Source organism: Microtus pennsylvanicus, chromosome X (assembly GCF_037038515.1).
Source record: "Microtus pennsylvanicus isolate mMicPen1 chromosome X, mMicPen1.hap1, whole genome shotgun sequence".
Classification (NCBI taxonomy): Eukaryota; Metazoa; Chordata; class Mammalia; order Rodentia; family Cricetidae; genus Microtus; species Microtus pennsylvanicus.
This window is the reverse complement of record NC_134601.1, coordinates 91802175-91822358: the sequence shown is the minus strand read 5'-3', so window position 1 is coordinate 91822358 and position 20184 is coordinate 91802175. Positions and strand designations below refer to the sequence as shown.

Below are 20184 nucleotides of genomic sequence, written 5' to 3'. Positions count from 1 at the left end.
TTAAAATAACCCATACTTCTTGTCTGTGTTTAGCCATGTGGCTTGGTACCTTACTCAGTGAGGCATTCTTATCTTTCTTCCTGTGTGTCTGGCTAGTGACTGACTCTATGCCTTTCTTCTCAGAATTCTCTTTGCCTGGTCTCCCTGTCTATACTTCCTGTCTGGCTACTGGCCAATCAGAGTTTTATTAAACTAAGACAAGTGACAAATCTTTACAGTATACAAGAGCATTATCCCGCAGCACACAGTCTTGCCTTTATCTTTATTTCATAACAAAGGCCTTCAATAGGCCACCACTGAGTATGATACGGGCTGTGGCCTTTGCTATATGGCACTGTTGTGTTAGGGTACAGCACATCTATATCTAAGTTATTAAAAAACAATTATCATGAAAGAATGTTAAAGTTCGTTAAATGTTTCTCTGCATCTATTGATGAAATTTTTCACACAACAAAAAAATTCAAAATTTACTGTAAAATTGCAAAATACCACAACAATAATAAAATGCTAAGTAGAGCAAAACAAAAGTTTTTGTGCTATCTGTAAAAAATCGAATGGATCACCTTCCTGACTTCCATTCTATCATATTATAAGGTAACACACAGAGATTAAAGGATATTGTAGTTTGTGTTGCCTAGCCCTCATATCAAGAAAACTGAAATTACTCAGGTGGCTTTGATTGAGTTCATCTCACTTTGTTCTCTATACAGCACAAATATGTTAGGTTTTTGTTTGTTTTAATAATATTTTCATTAATTTTTGGAGAAATTTTACACAGTGGGCTTTAATTATTTTTACACACATCTTCCCCAGCACTTCCTTAAACGTAGCCTCTCCACCCTCATATCTCTCTACACCCACCTTTTTTGTTTGTCTTTTTTTTTTTTAACTCCCATTGAGTCTAATTTGCTGCTCAATTATTCTTGGGGCCTGCCCCAGAATGTTGTCACACCATTAAAGAAAAATGACTCTCTCTCTTTTTGCTAGTAGCTACCAAATGCCAATAGCTCCATAGCTGCTAGGGGTGGGAGTTAAGGACCACCTCCCCGCTCCATGCTGAGACGGGCTTGAGACAGGTGTTGTGCATTTTGTCATAATTGCTCCAAGTTTATATATGCAATTGCCCTGTTGTGTCTGGAAAACAACAGTTCCTTGAAGTTGTCCACCACCTATCACTCTTATAACCTATCACTCTTATAATCTTTTAACTCCCTATTGCTCAAAGATTACTGATCCTATTTGATCCAAATGTTTTATCAGAGTTCTTTATGCTACCAGTCTCCAGTATATAACTCAGAGATTGGGCTGAGAAGAAGCATACAGAATATCAAGAATGAGAAAATTATCTGGACTTTAAGTAAACAATATTTAAAAACTGCTGCTAAACCAAAATTGCTAGGAAGTGTTTGTGGAATGTCTTATAATAGCCCCAGACTAAAAGGAAAGTCCACCATACGTTATATTAAGCATCAAGGAGTGTATGCAGCAAAATAAGAATTTGCATGGAACTGACTTTTAACATTCTACAGCTGTAGAAGAGTTAAAAATAGGTTGTTACAAAGAGTAGCAAAAATACATGGTGAATGTTGTAAGTTTTATAAATAGAAATTGTTTCACAGCTAATATAGAGTGAAATCTTGAACTTACAGATCATCCAACTGTAACTTTATTTTTAGGCTTGGAAAAAGTTAATTTCTGAGTAACTTCGTTCATGTTGAAAACTAATGTACTTATGTCTATTATAAATCCATTTAATCTTTTTGAGAAAATAGTCTTAATTAAAGAGTGTAGGATTTCAAAAGAAGGAACTCCTCATGTACAAAATTTGAAGCAACAAGTTATCCTTTACCAGTCACAATACATAGAATAAAATACATATTCCATTTTCCCCAATTTCAAAATAAAGGCACCACAAATTGCCACAAAAGCTTCAGTATCCAAGGCAAATATTTGCCATTTCTCATGCCATGATCTTTGTCTGAAATATTCACCTCTCTCTATATATGTGTGTGTATAAATATATAATACATTTAGAATATATTGCCGGGCGGTGGTGGCGCACGCCTTTAATCCCAGCACTCGGGAGGCAGAGGCAGGTGGATCTCTCTGAGTTTGAGGCCAGCCTGGTCTACAAGAGCTAGTTCCAGGACAGGAACCAAAAGCTATGGAGAAACCCTGTCTCGAAAAATCCAAAAAAATAAAAAATAAAAAAATAAAATAAAATATATGTGGGGAGAGGTTATAGAGAAGTGCAGCTTTTCTGAAGGAAACATGTCACTAAGAACAGGCTTTGAGAGTTTAAAGTTTTACCCTATTTCCGGTTCACTCTATTTTTCAAGCTAGTAGTTAAGGATGTGAACTCTCAGCTTCCTGCCCAGGCCACCACACTTGATGCCCCGCTTCCCCACCATAATGAATTAAAGTTTACCCATGTCCTTTTGTAACTCATTTTGTCAGATCTACATATCTGTAGATATGTCACATTTGCTTTTCCATGGCTGTTGAAGGACATCTTGGTTGCTTCCAAGTCTTACAAATTTTAACAAACTCTTATATAAATATTTGCATTTTCTAGGCTTCATCAAGAAACTATATGATTTTGGCTATTTTATTGATAGGAAATTTTTTTCCTGGTTTCATGTCCTTATTCATTATTAATCTCTTGTGGCTTTCTGTTTCTTTGATATTCATTCTCACTAATTTCTGTATTTTAGGAAATTGTCCACTTTTTATATTAGTCAAATTTAGACATGGAATCATTGATGAAAGTTGTCTATGATCCTTTTATAGCTGTGGTATTAGTTACAGTTGTTCCTCTTTCACTTAGTGTTAAGAAAAAAATAAGAAGGGCAGTTTGACTGGCACAGGGAAGTCCAATTAGCTCAAATCAAACCAAATCAAAATGCCCATCATTTTATTAAGTACAGTGCTCTGGGGTGGCTGAGCACATGGAGGGGAAACAGGCCAGCAGGGAGCCCATGCAAGTCTGGAACCACATGTTTCTCCTCTGGGAGCCCACTTAAATACCCTATGGTGTTCATAGTGACTATGAAAGCATGTGCAAGAGCTGTGTAAGGCAGACACAATCTCAGTATGGAGGACTGGGAGTGACATTGTAGTCCTCAGCCACAGCTGAGGAGCTATTAGAGCGGGAATGCTGCTGGGAAGTGGAGTCAGCTTGCTTTTTTGTTTTGTTTTGCTCTGGTTTTTGGAGACAGAGTTTCTTCATATTGCTTTGGAGCCTATCCTGGAACTAGCTCTGGTAGACCAGGCTGGTCTTGAACTCATAGAGATCCGCCTGCCTCTGCCTCCCAAGTGCTGGGATTAAAGCCACGCGCCATCACCACCCATCGAGTCAGTTTTCTTTAATGGTGTTATACCTGATATATTAACTAAACTCCAGGTAGGTCCCATGCTCAGGAGTAGTTGACCCAATGTATTAAAAAGGAAGACACAATGTGTAGAAAGAAAGAAAGGAAGAAAGGAAGGAAGGAAGGAAGGAAGGAAGGAAGGAAGAGAAAGAAAGAAAGAAAGAAAGAAAGAAAGAAAGAAAGAAAGAAAGAAAGAAAGAGAGAGAGAGAGAATGGGAAGATGGGTAGGTAAGGAGGTAGGGGTGGAGCTTAAAGGAGTTGTGAAGAAGTGATAAATATGATAAAAATATACTGTATGAAATTCTCAAAGAATTAATAAAACCATTCATTTTTGAAACTTTAAGAGAAATTTTAAGATTATAACTTAATTGCATCATTTCTCCCTTTCTTTTGTCACTCCAAATCCTCCCATGTATTCTGTCATGTTCTCTTTTAAATTCATGACTTCATTTTTTATTAATTGTTGTTGCATACATAAATATATATGTATATGCATATGGAAATATATGTAGGTATATTCCTAAATACACAAACACAACCTGCTCAGTCTGTATGTTACTTGTATGTTATAAGAGCTGATTTGTATGTATGGTATCAGGTATTGGCTAACCAATTGGTGTGCTCTTTCCTGAGGAAGATCATTTTTTCTACTCACAGGACTGCTGCTTTGCGTATGGTTCTTTGTATAGAGTTGAGAGATCTCTTGTGCTTCCCCCAAGCCCCAGTCCACATTAGCATGTCTATTGTTGTTCTTGTTCAGGTCAAGTTTAGGAAGTCATCATGTTGGTAAGACTTTATTGGGATAGCTTCTGACATTCGTTTTGCTGATTCTTAGAATTTTTCCACACCCTCTTCCACAATGATACTCCAAGTCTTGGGAGCAGGAGTTATGGTATAGAAGTATTACTTGGGACTTGGCTCTCTAACTGCATTTTGGCCACGTGTGGTTTTCTATAGTCATATCTGTCTCTTACAAAGATTTTTTGATGAGGGGTGAGGGCTATACTTAACCTGCGGTTGGAAGGACAGATATTTGGGATGTAGCTAGGTAGTATACTGATTTAGTAAAGTGGCAGTTGTAGGTTCTACTCCAAGATGTATGATTTCACTAACATTAAGGAATTAGCTAGGCTTCCAGTACTAGACATAATTTAGCACTTGTGGAGTGGGTCTTAGTTTGCTGAGTCCTCTAGGCATGTAACAAGGAGTGGTGTAGCTTAGTCATATGGTGGATTTGTTTTTCTCTTTTAGTAATGCTCCAAACAGTCCAACTAGAGGATTTTTGGTTTCAGAGAAGGTAGGCATGCCATTACTGTATCTGGTCATTGATGTGGCTCAGAGGTGTCATCGGTGGTTTCATCTGTCAGTTGCCTCCCTTGTTTGGAAGAGTGCATGATGCCTTCTGGTACCATGAAAGCTAGCTCTCAGGGAGAAGTCTTTCAGGTCAGTTCCAGCTCAGGGTCTCTTGGTTCTGTGTCTCAAGTTCATGGTGTCGAAGCAATAAGAATTTACCTTCCACCTCTGGGGGCAAACCAAAGACAATAGCAAAAGGCTTTATTTTTTTTTTTGGAAGTCTTTTGGGCAACCCTAGCAAAAACTAAAAAGAGTACTTTTCATGTTTGCCAAGGCTTTCTTAGTTAGGCTTTCTATTTCTGTGAAGAGACATCATGACCACAGCAATCCTTATTAAGGAAAACATTTAATTGAGGTGATGGCTTACAGTTTCAGAGGTTCAGTCCATTATCATCATGGTGGGACATGGTGGTGTACAGGCAGACATGGTGCTGCAGAGGTAGCTAAGAGTTTTACATCTGCAGACAACAAATTGGACTATGACACTTGGCGATACGTTGAGCATAGGAGACCTTGAAGTCCACTCCCACAGTGGCGCACCTCCTCCAACAAGGCCACACCTATGTCAACAAGGCCATACCTCCTAATAGTGCCACTCCCTTGAGATTATGGAGGCCAATTACATTCAAACTGCTACAATGGGAAAAGTTTGTTTAAACCATCTATGTATATTTTTACAGCATTGCATATATTATAGGCATTTGGGGTACATAGGTGAGGGTATGATTCCTTACAAAATTTTGACATCTTTACTGTTGTTTTACCTCCTTCTAGCCTGTACTTATCTCCTTCCACATCCCTGATTATAGTCCCCCATTTATCCTACCCTTAATATCAATTGTACCCTGCTATTATCCTATTTATTACAGCCTTACCGCACCCTGGCTTTACTCCCTTTTTACTCACCTGATTTCTGAAATTACTCCAGGATATATATTTATATTTAAGGACTTGGAGCTAGGATTCCCCCAATAAGAGTGAACATATGACTTTTTTTTTCCAGGTTTGGGTTACCCCACTCAATAAATTTTCTAGTTCCATTTACCCAAATTTTTTTTCATGATTTAATTTCTCTTTACAGCTTCATGGTATTCCATAGTATGTAGGTACTACATTTTCATTCCATTTATCAGTTGAAGGGCATTTAGGTAGTTTTCATTTTCCAGCTTCTGGGAACAGAGCAGTAATGAACATGTCTGAACAGGTATCTATGGAATAGTTTGATGAGTCCTCTAGGCATGTAACAAGGAGTGGTATAGCTTAGTCATATGGTGGATTTGTTTTTCTCTTTTAGTAATGCTCCAAACAGATTTCCAGAGTGGCTGAACACATTTGCAATCTCCCCAACAGTGAATGTGGCCTTTCCCCCCACATCCTCCGTAGCTTTTGATGTCCATTGTTTTGCGCATCTTGCCAATCTGATCCAGATGAAATCTCAAAGTTGCTTTGATTTCCATTTAATAGTTTTGGATGATCATTTTATTATACACACACACACACACACACACACAAATAGTGATAAAATGGGCCATGAGTATTAAAAGAGAACAAAGAGAAGTATATGGGGTATTTGGAGAGGGGAAGGGGAAGGGAAAACTTACGTAATTATATTATAATCTCAAAATAATAATGAAAAGGGTTCTCCGATCAATAGCTTAAAGCACTTTAGGTCCTAATAAAAATAAAAATAAGACAAACTAAAAAAAATAAGTAGACAGCCATAAAGGACAATGTGAAGAAATATTAGTGTTTTTCAAAGGCCCCCACCATTTTTTATTCTATTGCTCACATGATTTCTCTGCTTGAGTCCATTTATGTGAAAAACTATATTTATTGATTTACACATGTTATACCATCCAAACATGTCTGTAATAAAGCCAACTTAATCCTAAAGGATTGTCTATCTTTTATTATATTTTATTAACTTTTCCATTGACAAATCTTTAAGTGTGTATAATGTGTTCTGGTTACTCTCACCCCTTTTCTCTATCATCGACCTTTTACCACTTTCAAATGCTTTGCTTGTCTACAAGTCCCGGTCTCACATTCATGTTGTTGTGTTGTTGTTGTCTTGTGACTCACTGAGTTTAATCAGGTCCATCTGTGTAAGGAGGATATCTAGCTATCCATTGGAGCCTGGTGGCTTACCTGTGGGTGTGTGACTGAAAACAATGACTACCTCTCCCCTCCCCTGGACCACCAGTAGCCAACAGCTCTTCCTGCTGAGCAGGCCTCAAATTCAATCAGAGTAGGTGGCAACCTCTATAATAATTATGTCTTTTGTCGGGCGGTGGTGGCGCACGCCTTTAATCCCAGCACTCGGGAAGCAGAGGCAGGCGGATCTCTGTGAGTTCAAGGCCAGCCTGGTCTACAAGAGCTAGTTCCGGGACAGAAACCAAAAAGCTACGGAGAAACCCTGTCTCGAAAATAAAAATAAATAAATAAATAATTGTGCCTTTATTGTGCAACTGAGAATATCTTGTCTGGTTTCTTGGTAGTGTAGCTTATAGGGATCACAGCTGGGTAAGACCATTGATGCTTTTGCTCACTCAGCAGCCTTCATAGCACCTTTCAGCACTATGAAAAGCTAGCCAGAAAGAAGAGTCTCCAACTGAATTCCCTTTGATTTCTTTACATGTTTAAATAAATATCTGAGTATCATCAACGGTAGGGTTTATCAAGTGTTCTGGTGGGAAATGAAGAGTAATTGCAAGAACCCATTTGTAGGCCTCTTTGGCCTCCCTACCAACTCATAAATATTTATATCACAAAATCTTCAAGCTAGACAAACCTTTATCCAAACCAACCAAAAGGCAGAGAGAGAGAGTATCCAAATTAACAAAATCAGAAATGAAAGGGGGGACATAACAACAGACATGGAGGAAATCCAATTAGATCATATTTCAAAAACCTGTACTCCCCAAAATTGGATAAATTAAAGGAAATGGAAAATTTTCTGGATAAATATGACTTACCAAAATTAAATCAAGACCAAATGAGCAAATTAAATAGACTTATAACTGCTAAAGAAATATAAACAAAACCTAAATATCAATGAGGACGTAGTAAAAGACAAGATCTCCTGAGTAAATCGGGAGCATGGGGACCATAGGAAAAGGTAGAAGAGGAGGGGAAAGGAAGGGAAGGGAGCAGAGAAAAATGTATAGATCAATAAAATCAATAAAAAAGGTTTGTCAAAAGTCTCCCAACCAAAAAAAGCCCAGGACCAGATGATTTCAGATTTTCATAGAAGAACCAATACCAATACTCCTCAAATTGTGCCACATAATAGAAACAGAAGAAACATTGCCAAACTCTTTTTATGAGGCTATAATTACTCTGATACCCAAACCATACTAGGACATTAGTAAGAAAGAGATTTACAGATCAATCTCACTCATGAACATTCATGCAAAAATTCTCAATAAAATACTGGCAAAACAAACCTAAGAACACAGCAGAAAAATCATTCACCATGATCAAGTCAGCTTCATCCCAGAGATGCAGGGATGGTTCACATATGAAAATCTGTCACTGTAATCCACCATATAAACAAACTGGTTTATATGATTATCTCATTAGATGCTGAAAAGGCATTCAACAAAATACAACATCCCTTCATGATAAAGGTCTTGGAGACTGAGGAATGGATAAGGAAAAACGTGGTACATTTACACAATGAAGTACTACACAGCAGGAAAAAATAATGACATCTTGAAATTTGCAGGCAAATGGATGGATCTAGAAGACATCATATTGAGTGAGGTAACCCAGACCCAGAAAGACAATTATCACATGTACTCACTCATAAGTGGCTTTTAGACATAAAGTAAAGAAAAAACAGCCTACAATTCACAATTCCAGAGAACCTAGACAACAAAGAGGACATACATAAATCTAATCAACATGGGAAGTAGAAAAAGACAAGATCTCCTGAGTAAATTGGGAGCATGGGGACCATGAGGGAAGGTAGAAGGGGAGGGGAGCAGACAAAAATATATAGCTCAATAAAAACAAAATATAAAAAAGTCACACACTATTTCTTAATAATCCAGTGATTTAGGCGCATCTTTATCCAGCCATATGCTCTCTTCCTTCTAGCTCTGTCTGACTTTTTCAGAACCCCTTTGTTTTGGTCAACTCTCCCCCCTACCGCATTGTCACTTTAATTCCTCCTCATCATCCTTGTCTGAACCTTTCCAGCTCCAGTATTGCTCCTTTCTACTTTCACGTACTGTGTACTCGGGTAACCTTCCTTCCTTCCAGCATTCTTCACCACAGTGGCCCCGTTCTAGTGTTCTGGCTTCTTCAAGTACTCAAAGTTAAACACGAATCTGAAGACTATAAGCGAATATCCACACATGAGAAAGAATGTGTGGTGTTTGCCGTTCTGTGACTGGATTACCCTTGCCAATTTTCTAAATAAGGACAATTGAAAGTTGAGGTCGTATGAAACTAAAAGGCTCTATACAGCAAAGGAAACAGTTGAGTGAAGAGACAGCTTACAGAATGGGAGAAAACACAATTTTAAAAATGGAGCTATTAAACCCAAAAGGGAGTTCTCAAAAGAAGGAATACAAATGTCTATCAAGTACTTTAAAAATATGTTCAACATTCTTAGTCATTGTGGAAATGCAAAATGACTACTTTGAGATTCCATGCCACCCAAATCAGAATGGCAGTCATTGAGAAATCAAGACAACAAATGTGGGAGAGAACGTGGGAAAGAAGGAACTCCTCCTCACTGTTGGTAAGAATGGAAATTGATATTGCCTCCATGGGAAGCAGTGTGAAGCTACTCAACAAGCTAGAAATAAAATTACCATGTGAACCAGACATACCGCTACTAAAGGACTCTATATTTTACTATTGAAATATATGATTATCTGTGTTTATTGATGCACTATTCACAACGTCTAGGAAATAAAACGAACCTCAGTGTCCAACTGATGAATCAGTAATGAAAATGTGGTGTGTACACACACTGGAACTTTTTTTATGAGAATATTTTTTGTGTGATCATGAATTTGCTTTCTAGTATTTTTTTAGAATTGTTGCTTCAGTGTTCATTAGAGAAATTGGCCTATAATCTTTTTCTAGTCTTTAATTATTCTTTTAGAACTTCATACATAGATACAATGTATTTTGATTATATCCACTACCCACTCCCATCTCCACAAACCACCACCACTTCTCCCTCAACTTCATGTTCTCTCTCTCTTTATTTTTTTAGTCTACTGAGTCCAATTAGTGCTTTCGTATGAACATGGATGTAAGACCTTCCATTGACACATGGGCAAGCTTTCCGGAGCCACAGCCTCAAGAAAATATATTCTTGCTTACCAGCAAACATAAAATGTCTGTAGTCCCTCTGCTAAATATAGGGTTTCATGAGCCTCTCCCCAGTCCATTTTGAAATTGTCAGGTTTTAGCATCAGGACAATACTAGCTTAATAGAAAAGTTTTGAAGTGTTCTTTCCGTATCTATTTTATGGGTCAACTTGACAAATGTTCCTGCTGTTCTTTGAAGATCTAGTGAAATTTGGGCTGAATCAATATGTACTAGGCCTTTGATTTTTTAAAGAGGGTTGGGAGAATTTTTTTTCTCATTAAACTTGTTTTAATGGGTCTCAAAATTCTGTGACAGATTTTTGGTCAAGTTGTTTCCATTAAAAAGTACTGATTTTGAAAACTAATAACTTAAAACTGCCACACACACACACAAATATGGTCCACAAAACATTCTCCTTTCCTTCTGAAGGTTTTACGATGCATTGTTATCATTAACCAGTCTATTAAACTATTAAACTTAAATGGCCAATTGAGACAAACAGTTCTGAGACCTTCTTCCACCACTGATTAAGACTGGGGTGGCAGGTGTTAGGGATAGTATTCATTTAGCCTTCTGAGCTTTCTGGGCAGACTTGGTGACCTTGCCAGCTCCAGCAGCCTTCTTATCCACAGCTTTGATGACACCCACAGCAACTGTCTGCCTCACGTCACGAACAGCAAAACGACCCAGTGGAGGATAGTCAGAGAAGCTCTCGACACACAAGGGCTTGCCAGAAACCATATCAACAATGGCCACATCACCAGATTTCAAGAATTTCGGGCCATCTTCCACCTTCTTGCCAGAACGACTATCAATCTTTAAGCTCAGCAAACTTGCATGTTATTTTACATACCAATCCCAGTTCCCACTCCCTTCCCTCCTCCCAAATTCCACCTTCTCCCCCACCCCACCCCCACCCCATCCAGTCCTCAGAGAGGGTAAGGCACAGTGCTTTGAAGAAAGTTCAAGGCCCTCCCTACTATATCTACGCTGAGCAAGATATCCATCCAAAGAGAATGGGTTTCCAAAAAGCCAGTAAAAGCAATAAGAATAAATCCTGCTACCATTGCCAGAGGCCCCACAGTCTGCCCCAGCCATACAACTGTCACCAAGATTCAGAGGGACTAGTTTGGTCCTATTCTGGTTCCTTTCTGAGGGTATGGGATAGTTGAGATAGAGGAAGGACAGAGATGAGAGCAAGGAAAAAGGCTTGATTTTTGATTGAGAGAGCCATTATGGGGCTAGCAAGAAACCTGGCACTAGAGAAATTCCCAGGAATCCAGAAAGATGACCCCAGATAAGACCCTAAGCAATAAAGGAGATGATGCCTGAACTGGCCTTGCCATGTAGTCAGATTGATGATTATCTTAAATGCCACCATAGAACCTTTATTTAGCACCTGATGGAAACAGAGATAGAGGACCGCAGCGGAGCACTGGGCTGAGTTCTCAAACTCCAGTTGAAGAGTAGGAGAAGTGAAAATATGAGCAAAGAGGTCAAGACCATGATGAGGATACCCACTGAGACAGTTTCCCTGAGCTAATGGGAACTCACCAACTCCAGCCACACAGAAAAGTTGTGTACCTACTTACTCCAAGAAAGAAGAACCAGGGCACAGTTAAAATCAGATTAAAGCAAAACTCAAGTTCAGAGGTATAAATAGTTCAGTTTCTGATACTGGGACCCTTGGAATAAGGTAAGGTTCTGTTAAAACATTTGAAAACCCGGTAAGCTAAATTATTTTTTAAAAACCAGAATTACTATACTGATACCTAACTTAAATATAGGCACAACAGAAAAACAAAATTATAGATAATCTCCCTGATGAACATAGATGCAAAGAAATAACTTCTTGGATTTTGTCTAACCATAATATAATAAAGGTAGAAGTTAACAGCAACAGAAATCACAGAAAATACACCCAGTCATGGAGACTGAACAATATTTATAGGATAATGAATGAATCATGAAAGAAATAAAATTTTTAAATTCAATTAAATGAAAAATATAAAAACAAAACACAAAAATCTATAGGATATAATTAACCTAGTGCTAAAAAAATCAGAAGGAACTAAAATATTCAAGTTAATAATGTACATTGAGATCCTAGAAAAATAAGAATAAACAGTACCCCCAAACAATATAAAGGGATAAATAATCAAGATCAGAGCAGAAACTAATGATATAGAAATGAAAAGATACAAAAATAAATCAAAGAGTTTGTCCTCTAAAATATTAACAAGGTTGAGAAAATATTTACTATATTAAACAAAAGGATGAGAGTGAAGATCATACCAATAAAATTAGGGATGGAAAAGGAGATATTACAACAGATACCAAAGAAACATTTCATAAACCTATTGTCTACCAAACTGGAAAACATAAAAATAGATTAATTTATCAGTGCATATTTACTATCAAAGTCAAACCAGAAGAAATAAAAATTTAAACAGACTCATCACAACTAATGAGAGTAAAATTATTCAAATAAAATTTTAAAAGCCCTTCTCCAGATGGATTCATTGCAGAATCTTAACAGATGTTTTAATTAAGAAGTACAACTGGTACTTCTTAATTTATTTTACAAAATAAGAAAGAAATGAGCGCTTCTAAATTATTTTTTACCAACTATGCAAGAAAATTAGGAAAAAGAATTTTAGAAATTCCTCCAAACCACACAATTATAAATATTGTCATATTTAAAATGCTTGAAAAACTTGAAGTAGTGGAAAAGCAGTTTTCTTTTGGCAACAGAAAAACAGAAACACAACAACAGTTTACTAAATTGTCTTTAGAATTTAAATATGTACTGTTCTGTATTTGTTTGTTTTGATTTTGAAATATCAGATATTAATTTGGAATAAGGTTACTGTTTTAAACTCAGAATTACATTGATACCTAATCTAGATAGGGGCACAACAGAAAAAGAAACTTATAGAACAATCTCCCTGATGAACATAGATGCAAAAAAATCCCAATATTAATCATCATAGGACCAAATTAGGCCCTCTGAATGTGGCTGACAGTTGTATGGCTGGGGCAGACTGTGGGGCCATTGGTAGTGAGACCAGGATTTATCCCTACTTCTTGTTCTGGCTTTTCAGACCCAATTTTCTCTGGAGGGATGCCTTGCTCAGCCTAGATATAGTGGGGAGGGCCTTGGTCCTGCCTCAAAGCAATGTTACAGACTTTGCTCACTCCCCATGGGAATCCTTACCCTCTCTGAGGCATGGATGTGGGGGGGTGGAAATGGGAGAAAGTGAAGGGAACAGGAGGAGGGGAGAGTGGGAAATGGATTTGGCATGTTTAAAAAGAAAAGATAATTTTTTTTAAAAAATACATTTTTAAAAACTCCCAATAAAATACTTGAGAACTGAATTCAAAAAACATAAAAAACAAATCCACTGTAATTCAGGAATGGTTCAATATAAATCAATAAATGTAACCTCTCAATAAGCAGACTCAGAGACAGAAACTACATAATCATCTTATTAGATGAAGAAAAGACCTTAGACAAAATACAACATTGTTTCATGATAAAAAAAATTAAAAAGCTCTGGAGAATCTATGCATACAGCAGCTATATCTGAGCATACAAAAAACAATACACAACAAGCCTACAGCCAACACCATACCAAATGGAGAAAATCCTGAAGTATTTCCACTAAATCAGGAGCAAGAAAATGTCTACTCTCTCCATTCATGTTCAGTGTAGTGCTTCAAGACAGTAATAAGGCATGTGAACAAGATAACACTGATACAAATAAGAAACAAAAAAATAAAAGTATACTTATTTGCAGAGTATATTATTCTATGCAATAAACACCCGAAAAACAACACCAGAAAAATCTCTACAGCTGCTAAAGACTTTCTAAAAAATTATAGGCTACAAAAATTATAAGCTTTCCTATATACCAATGGCAAACGAACTGAGAAAGAAACCAGAGAAATAATCTCATTCATGATAACTTCAAAAAATACCTTGCAATAAACCTAACCAAGAAAGTTAAAGACATATCAGATGAAAATTTGAAAATGCTGATAAAAGAAATTAAAGAAGACACCAGAAAATAGAAAGCCCTCCTATGCTTATATATTTGTAGGTTTTGTATTGTGAAAATACCCATTCTACCAAAAACAGTCTACTAATTCAATGCAATATCAATCAAAATTGCAACCCAATTCTTCCTATAAATTGAAAAAAATCTTAAAATTCATATGAAAACACAAAAGACCCATGATAACCAAGACACTACTGAACAATAAAAATATTGCTGAAGCTATCATCATATCTAATTTCAAGTTATAAAAAGACAGTATAGTATATAATAAGTATATATCGTGTATGAATATAATAATAAACAGACATTTATCAATGAAATAGAATTGAAGACTTGAAAACACAGATATAAGCCCATGCCCCTACAGCTACCTTTAATTTTACAAACAGGCAAAAAATACATGCAGGAGACAAAAACAATATCTACAAAAAAATTGTGCTAGTCAAACTGAATAGCTTCATACAAAAGAATGGAACTAGGTCTTAGCTATCTCTTTTCCTGCACGAAACTCAATTTCTAATGGATCAAAGACCTCCATCCAAGATCCAAAACTGTAAATCTGTTAGAAGAAAAAAAAATCCAGAATAGGTTTCAACTCTTGAACGTAGGAAAGAACTTTCTGAAATGAATTCCAGTAGCACAGCTTTCAGACTAACAATTGACAAATGAGATCTTATGAAACTAAAACGCTTCACTACAGTAATAAAATAAAATAATAATAAAAAGATATTATAAAAACAGATAGCTCTATGCTCATGCGCATATTGTCAGAACTAACTAGGAAATCAATACCAATGAACTCATACTATGAAGCCAGTTATTACCCTAATGTAAAAATCAGGCAACAACGAAAAAGAAAGCTATAGACTAATTCCCTGATGAACATGGAAGCAAAATTTATCACAAAATATTTCAAAACTAAATTTAAGAACACATAAAGAAGATCATACATCACAGAAAAGCAGGTTTCATTCAAGAGATACAATGCCTGTTCAACCTATGCAAAGCAATAAAGTTAATAGGCCATATAAATAAAGAACAGATATCACATGATGATATCTGCGAGTGCAGAAAAACCTATGATATGCCTTCCTGATAAAAGTCCTAATCAAATTACGAATAGACAGAGAAAACGATAATAACAAAGGCCAGCAGGCTGAAGAGATTGCTCAGTGGTTCCCAGCATACACGTGGTGGCTCAAAACTGCTTGTAAAATACAGTTTAAGGGAGACCTGAAAAATCCCTTCAAAGAACTTAAAAAGGATACCAATAAGTGCCTGAAGTTCAAGAAAACAGGTCCAATGAACACATACAAAACATATACTGTTTGGATGAGAGTTTTGGATGCGAGAATGAACAAGTGGGTGAATGAAGGGCTAGATCTCAACTTCTACTACTCTTCACCTTAGTCCATTAATTAGCAAAATGTCAGTCATTAAGGGCTTCAAAAATGGTCTTTTCCAAGGATTTAAGTGAAAAACTAAGGAAACTGAGCCTTTGAGAATGGAGGGTCACATAGTAAACATAGCAAGGCAGAGTCAAGCAGGCACTAGCTCTTGATGTTATGCCGACAAGATGCCATAGTCTCTCTTAGCACAGAGCAGACTGAGAGCTTCTGGATTGCCCCAGCATTCTCTTGAGTTTGGACCAGGGTATCATATATGTGTAAGTACATACTACACAACTCTACTTTCTTTTCAATATTAGTCAAATGTGTAGAAAATAAAATATGCCATCTCAAACACTTTCTTTTTTTATTAAAAATTTCCACCTCCTCCCATTTCCCTCCCCCTCTCCCCTTTCCCCTCCCTCTCCAGTCCAAAGAGCAGTCAGGGTTCCCTGCCCTGTGGGAAGTCCAAGGTCCTCCCCCTCCAACCTGGTCTAGGAAGGTGAGCATCCACACAGACTAGGCTCCCACAAAGCCAGTACATGCAGTAGAATCAAAACCCAGTGCCATTATCCTTGGCTTCTCAGTCAGCCACATTCAGAGTCCAGTTTGATCACATGCTCTATCAGTCCCAGTCCAGCTGGCCTTGGTGAACTTTCATTAGATCAGCCCCATTGTCTCAGTGGGCAGGCACACCCCTGGGGTCCCTGACTTCCTTACTCATGTTCTCTCTCCTTCTGCTCCTCATTTATACCTTGGGGGCTCAGTCCAGTGCTCCAATGTGGGTCTCTGTCGCTATCTCCATCCATCACCAGATGAAACACTTTCAAGTATAAGTATATTTACACTGGTGGGCAATCTTTCAAAATAAGCACTGCACCCACCAGATAGCAATCCCCACCACTCCCTCTTTCTTGTCACTGGCAGCCATGACTCTATTTTCTGTAACTAAGAATTTTATCATTCTGTGAATTTTATTTAAGTGTATTTTTTTACTTTTTAAAATTGATTTTTATTGAGCTCTGCTCCCCTTCCTGCCTCTCCCCTTCCCCTTCCACCTTCCCCCAAGGTCCCTACGCCCCAATTTTCTCAGGAGATCTAGTATTTTTCTACTTCCCATGTAGATTAGATCCATGTATGTCTCTCTTAGGGTCCTCATTGTTGCCTAGGTTTTCTGCGATTGTGATTTGTAAGCTAACCTACAAATTTGATTTATGTTTAAAAACCACTTATGAGTGAGTACATGTGATAATTGTCTTTCTGGGTCTGGATTACCTCACTCAAAATCATGTTTCCTAGTAAGTATATTCTTTCAGTATTTGTCTTTTGTGACTGGCTCATCTATGTAATAGTCAGAGCTCATTCTATTGTCCAGACTGAATATTTTCCAGGTTGAATTAAATTTATTAAAATAATAGTGATGGTGACAATAACAGCAACAACAATAATAATGTAGCCAATTCAGACTTTGAAAATTGGATTCAATTCAGGCATAGAAATGATCAATAAAATTCAAAGTGAGATGAAAATGGACTTTCAAAAATACAAGAATCCAATGAGAAAATTGAGGGGAAAGACAACTATGAATGCATCAGAAAATAAGACAACAGAACAGAAGATTACATAGAACAATTAGAATAATTGAAAATATGAAAAAATTAAAAACACAAGAAAGGAATTTGAAAAAACTTCATGACATCATGAAAAGACCAAATATATGAATTATGGGCATAGAATGAGGAAAATACAAGGCCATGGTATAGAAAAGATCTTTAACAGTATTATAGAAAAAAACCCTCCCCAAATTAAGGAAGACATAGCCATACAGATAGAAGAAGCATACAGACCACCAAATCGGATCAAAACAGAAACTCCCCACATCATATAGTTAACATACTAGCTATACAGAACAAATAAAGGGTGTCAAGCTGGGAGAGAAAAACTACAAGTCACATATAGAGGACAACCCACTAAAATAATAGCTAGAAGAAGCATACAAACCATCAAATAGGAACCAAAAAGAAATCCCCCACATTATATTATAGTTAAAACTCTAACTATATAGAACAAATAGAGGGTGTTGAAATCGGGTAGGGAAAAAGTATAAGTCACATATAAAGGAAAACCCACTAAAATAATAGCTGTCTTCTCAATAGACACTTTAAATGTCAGAAGAGCCTGTAACAATGTACCCCAAGATCCAAAAAAGACACAAATGCCAACATAGACTGCTTTACTCAACAAAACTTTATGTTGTAGTTGAAAAAGAAAAAAAAACTTTCCATGATTTAAAAGGACTAAAATAGTTAATGTTACCAAACCAACCCCACAGAAACCACTGGAAGCAATATTTTGAACCGGAAGGAATAAGCATACCCCAGAGAACACAAATATAAAAAGTAACAATAAATATACTTCTTTTAATAATAACTTTTAAGATAAGTAGCCTCAATTACCCACTGAAAAGGCACAGGGTAACTGAATGGATTAAGAAACAAAATTCATCTTCATGTTGTGTACTTAGACTTTATCTCACCTTCAGGGATAAATATCTCATTAGAGTAGAAGAACAGATGGAAAATGTGACCAGGAAATAAGCAGATATCACAATCCCAATATCTGGAAAAATAGCCTTCAAATGAAATTTAATCAGAAGTGGTAAAGAAGCACAATTCATTCTGACCAAGGAAGAAATACCAAAAATATATCATAATCCTAAGCATATATGCACCAAACTCTTGTACACCCAATTTCATAAAAAAAAAGTCATAGTACTGGGCTTCATGACACAGATTAACACAACCTAATAATAGTAGGAAATTTAAATTTAGATGGCCTCCAATAGACAGGCCATATAAGCAAAATGATAAACAAGAAATATCAGAATGAAGTGACATCATATGGACATAACAGATATCTACATAGTATTTCACACGAACACAAAAATATATATGTTCAACTCAACATCCAATTGATGTTTCTCTAAAATATATCACATATTGTGTCCTAAAACATAAGACATTTCAACAAAAACAAAAATATTGAAATAACTTTGTGTGTTCTATCTGACTGCAATGCTGTAAAACTTTAAGTAAATGACAAAAGATATAATATAATTTCATAGAGACTAAACAACACACTATGAAATCATTGATTATTGTAACTCAAGAGACTAGCTCTCAAGGCTACACCTAGGGTTCAGAGGAAAGATCTACAGCGAAGCAAGGCTGAACTTAAAGGTTTTTCTCTTTGAGGGGCACAGAATAATTTCACACACATGCTGTTCTGGTCACCCTCTTTATTATTCTGTGTATTTTTCTGTCTTCTAATTTTCTTCTAAGTTCTAATTCTTTCTAGTTCTCCTTTGTTTCAATTCTCTGTTTCAGTTCTCTCTAGTTCCAATTCCTTTTGGCTTCTTTGTCCATCTAGCTTAAATAACATTTTTTTAAACAGGACACTTGAGGCAATAAGAGAAAATGTTACAAAAGTTACATCTCATTGGTCATAGCACATTCCTTGGGTAAACGATAAGGAACCAAGCCAGTCACCATGACAACACAAGGTTTCAAGGTTCCAGATGTAAGATTGTAATCAGAGGCCAGGGGCACAGTGCCCAGTAATACGAGCTGCAGAGAAATCTGCACAGAGAATCAGGTCTTATCAGTGAAACTTGGCATGTGAAGAATTGGCCTGATTTTTTTGGATTGCTTTGTGTTAATAACCTTAGTCAATATCTGCAACACTGATCTTGTGCATATGTGTAAAGTTTTTAACTTAAGATCCATTTACAGAAACATTCAGTCTATTTTGAACTTTCTCTGAGGTTAAACAAAAATGAGCCAATTCTTTATAGTTTGAGTAAAAGAAACAAAGCAAGCTTTTAAATGTTTTACAGTCCTCATGGGACAAGAAATCTAGCTATGAAGCATATCCTAGTATATTTTCTATCTATCAAAATTATACAGATAAATGAAAAGTTATCTTTGTGATCATCCACAGATATATGTGTCCATAAGACTGAGATGCAGTCATGAGATTACATATGCACATGATATGAGATTACACACTACAATGCAGGTATAGGGGAGACACCATAGCTACCTTTGCACATGTGAAATTACAGACATAAGCAACAGTTTCCAGAGTTGATGATCCAGTAGGTCTTCTTCAGACAGGATTCTCCTCCATCAGAGGATCGTTCCTCAGTAGGTTGATATCTGAACACTAGCTGTTACCTGCTGCAACTCTCATGGCCTCCAACGGTTAATTGGTCAATGATGAAATCAAGAAATATGTTTTTATTTCCAGGAATTTAGCTGGGGAGTGGTGACACACGCCTTTATTCCCAGTACTCAGGAGGCAGAGGTAGGCGGATCTCTGTGAGTTTGAGGCCAGCCTGGTCTATAACAACTAGTTCCAAGACAGGCTCCAAAGCTATAGAGAAACCTTGTCTCTAAAAAACCAAACAAAAACAAAAAAAAAATCAAGAATTTAAGTGAAAATGAAAACATAAAACAACAAAATGTCTCGGATACACTAAAAATTCTCTAAAGAAAGATACCCATACCTCATACTACCTACATTTAAAAGAAAATCAGAAAAATGTAACCCAAGAGTTTGAAAAGGATAAAACAAAATCTAGTAAACATGAAGAAATAATGAAAATCAGATGTGGTGGT

The 20184-nt window shown here is 36.7% G+C and overlaps 1 protein-coding gene across 4 annotated transcripts in view; it reads left to right on the top strand.

Annotated features, from left to right (window-relative positions):
• The window catches only part of Zc3h12b (zinc finger CCCH-type containing 12B), a 187312-nt gene that overhangs the window by 119047 nt on the left and 48081 nt on the right, over positions 1-20184 (top strand). The gene's annotated exons all lie outside the window — the stretch shown is intronic.